Source organism: Bos taurus, chromosome 12 (genome assembly GCF_002263795.3).
Source record: "Bos taurus isolate L1 Dominette 01449 registration number 42190680 breed Hereford chromosome 12, ARS-UCD2.0, whole genome shotgun sequence".
NCBI classification, from domain to species: domain Eukaryota; kingdom Metazoa; phylum Chordata; class Mammalia; order Artiodactyla; family Bovidae; genus Bos; species Bos taurus.
In genome coordinates this window covers 56,069,492-56,073,753 of record NC_037339.1, presented here as the reverse complement: position 1 = coordinate 56,073,753, position 4,262 = coordinate 56,069,492, and positions in this window count along the sequence as shown.

Genomic DNA, 4,262 nt, shown 5'->3' with positions numbered 1-4,262 from the left:
TATTTAGCTAAAAATACTTTCTAATTTATTTTGTGAATTCTTTTTAACATGTGTTTTGATTAATTTCTCATTTTTATGAATTTGTCCATATTCATTTTTGTTAATTTCAAAATGTATTTCATTTTAAAAATAAATTTTATGTGATTTCAACTCTTTAAACCATACTGTAACTTGGTTGAATATATGGCTTATTTGGGGGAATGTTAGATATGAAATTGGAAACCATATGTATTGTGGCATTGTTGGGTGAAGTGTTGCTAAGAGTTTAGGTCAAATTGTTTGATGGAGTTCTTCAAGTTTGTCATATACTTGCTAATTTTTCCACCAGTTTTTGTATAAACTACTGAGAAGTATATTCAAACCTCCAACAAATAGTGTTGAGTTGTTTGCTTCTTGCTTTAATTTTGGTTTTGCTTCATATGCATTGTGGATCTGTTGTTGGATGTGAATATGTTAATACTTATTTTATCTTTTTGACTAGTTGACCTGTGCAGAGTGATTATAAAATGTCCCTTTTCTTCTCTAATAGCACTTCTTTTACTGATTCTTTTGTTTTTTTTCCTTAGTTGGTGAATTTTTATAACTCTACCATCTAATTGACTAATTTTTTTTTTAATCTTTGAACATATTTTTGATAACTTTATTAAAGTCTTTCTCTGCTAAGACCTATAAGACCTGTAGTTCCTTCAGAGGTGATTTCTATTGACTCCTTTCTCCTATACATAAGTTATACTTTCTTGTTTCTTTGTGTATTTTGTAATTATTGGTCGAAAACTGAACATTTCTTAATAGAGCAACTCTGGACACAGATCTACCATCTTAAAGATCGTCAGCGTTGCTCTTTGTTGTCTAGTGATTTGTCTGACTTGACTCTGGGGTACGTATCTATATAGAAGTGTGGCACCACTGCTCTTTCCTTTTTTTTTTTTTTTGTTCTGTTTTTAAGGCTAGAATCCTCATAGTTGCACCTGGATTATCATAGCTTGGATTAAATCATCTGGATTAACCAGTGGTGGGTTAGAAGCGTTCTTAAAAAACTTACTCCAAGCAGTAAGCCTTCCAACTTTTGCTGATGGATATGCATATATAGGTTGGAGGAGGCATTCAAGTTCTGGCAAATTAAGACTATGTCCCAACTTTTGCTTTTCTGCAGGCATTCTCATGTCACCTTTGTTCTTGTATAAGACCTCAAACCAGCTAGAAATGTGTAGATGACTATGTTGTGATTAGGAGTAAAGCAGTACTTCTCAACAGAATTAACAAATAGATAAAAGTATGTGCTATGAAAAAGTAAATATGAAAAAGCAATGAATGATCTTGACAGGTCACTACATTTTACTGTTTGGTGTGATATTTTATTTATTTGATGGCTCAATAATACCAACACAGATTTTCAGTTATTAAGAACATATATGCTCTCATAACACCATGTTCTTCTTCCTAGCACTTATCACAGCTATAAAGTCATACCTACTTAACAAATTCTGTTTTGTCTTGACCACTAGTTTGTAAGCTCAATGAGGACAGAAACCATATCTGCTCTTGGCTCACTGTTTCACTTCCAGAACTTAACTAAGCTGAGAGACACATAGTAGATGTTTATTCAACAATTAATGAAAAAATGAAAATTGTATACAATGCTGAGTCTCAATTTCCAAATGAGAGAGGAGTGTGAGGTGAGGTAATGGCCACCATACGTGCCTTATCAAGGCTCCCACAGCGTGTAGTATTTCTGAGCATTCCAGTCCAATCTCAGCTCTCAGCATCCACAGCTCTGCGTGCGTGTACTCTCTGGGCCCTGGTGTCAGCTCCACAAAGGAGAAGCCCTGAAGTGCTAGGCCCTCCCAGGAATGGCCTTCAGTGCATATATGAGAGGCCTGGAGTGTAGATTTGTAAACCTATTTGCCATTTGGTGGTCTAATTCTGAAGACTGTGTTCTCTACCCTGATAGCAGAACTCACAGCAGGATTAAACAACGGTTCCCACAGAGAGAACTTGTTCAATCACAGCATCTTTGTTGGCTTCTGTTCATTCCTATCTCAATTTCCTTGTTTTCTCCTGGCATTTTCTGGGATCACATCCCGGAGAAACTACCTGCATTGGGATCTTTTCTTGAGACTAATTCTGAGGGAACTGAAATTAAATCAGACCAGTGCTTAGAACCGGCAAGAAGAAAGACTTTTTATAGAATGAGATTTATTGTTATCATCTTATTCTTGCCCAGGTGTTTTTGTTTGTGATAAAACTATTTTTTTTAGTTATACTAATGAAAGTTTTATGATTTAGCATATATCATCGATTATTTTTACACTGATAGTAGAAAGCAGCCATTCACATATTCTTAGGAAAAAGTCTCTTCCAGATCCCTAGACTTAAAACACACACTTAGGGTCTTGGTTTCATTGGCGTTTTCATGTAAACCTAATAAGTTACTGTGTCACTTATTTTTCTTTTCACTAGTTCATCCATCCAGTGATCAGTCCATCCGTTGGCCCACTTACCCACCTATCCTTCGAAAAATGTTTTTTTGAGCAATCAAGTTGGGTAAATGTGTATATTTTCCTACTAGTTCATAATGGCTCACTGCTGGGAGAAAAGTAGAAATTTTGCTAATTATATACTAGGGAAGCTACATGTACCAGTGTTACTCCAGCCCATGAATGAAAAGAAAAAAAAAATTGTATTTGAATGTGAATTTGCTCAGTAAAGATGCTTTACGTATCAACTTACCAGCATATTTCATTAAAATAGGTCCTGTCTTTAAAACTACTATGGATTATAAAAAAGCATGCTGAAAATCCAATCTCTCTAAAGCATGCCAAATCTTTTTTAAACATATAATGATAACTTTTCCCAAATCCAAAGTGTCTTGTTCATCTAATTATTTAAAAGAGACCAAAAAATCCAACTATTACCTTGTGAATATCTGAAACCTTCCATAATAGATATGAATAAATCAGTCTTGCCTTTAATGACAAAAGATTGTCCTCTTGATGGAGCGCAACTTTATGAATCATATAGTTTTTTCAGTGAATTCAGTGAAGCCAAAACGTTTCCATACCGGTATATCAAATTTACAAGTTTTACACATATAGTAGTCACATGCCACACAAACTTCTTTATTATCAAATGGATGTGTGAATTAAGATAAATATCATCCATAGTCAATCCACAAAGGTTGTTACAGCTAAGTAAAATGTATGAAATGCATTTCAAACTTCTATTTGTCTCCATATCATTCATTCCATTGCACCAGCAGATTGTGCTTTTTAAATGTTTCTGGTTGGCTTTAGCTAATACGCAACATTAAATGTACTTCATGCTTAGAATTGATAAGGGTGGTATACAGGACATTTAAAATAGCATTGAGGGCACCTTCCAGATGTATATTTCTGAGACTATCAGACATTCTTTTTTGCCTCCTGGTTTCAAATTAAGAAAGTTAATTCATGAAGTACTTTAAAATGCTGTATTCTGTACATGTGAATCACCACACATCACTAACAGTGATGAATATTGTTATTCTTTAAGTTTTTATAAAGACAACTAAAATGCCAGAAGGCAGGTGTGAAAAAAACTCAAATTGGGCTTTCATTAAACCTTATGGCTAAGTTTTTGTTTGTGTTCATAGTTTTGTTTTATTTTTAATAGATGAATGTTTATTCAAAGCCTCAGAAGAATTAAACACAACTGATCTAGGATATTTTAATTATAAGACACATATTTCTAAAATAAAATCATGGGAATAAGTTTCATAGGTGCAGGATTTAGTGAAGTGTCACCTACCCAAAGACAGATTTATCAAGTCTCCAGGAGACACGTTTTATGTTAAAGAAATATCTTGTGTCAATTTGCATTTACATTTTTAAAGTAGTTTTGTCTTACACATGTGAAGTTGTCAATAACTAAAATGAGGCCCGTCTACCAGAATGTCACACTTTGTGTAAAGGGATAGCTTACATCTTATAAAAGATTATTTACCAAGTAAGAAAATAGTCAGGAATAGATGTGCAGAGATTTTCCATATCTGTCTGGAAGTTCCGATTGCTTCCTCAGAGAGGAAGAGATCAAATAGAAGTGGAGTGATGGGGTCAAGAACAAAGAAAGCATCTGTTACTTACAAGTAAATGGATCTGGACTGGTTTCAGAATGTGTGGAGGGAAATAAAAGAGTGACAGGTAATGATTTTGGCTTCCCAAATGTCAGTGTTTGATGTGAGGTAGAATGGGAAGTCATTTCTTAAGAAGAGAAAAGGGAAACTA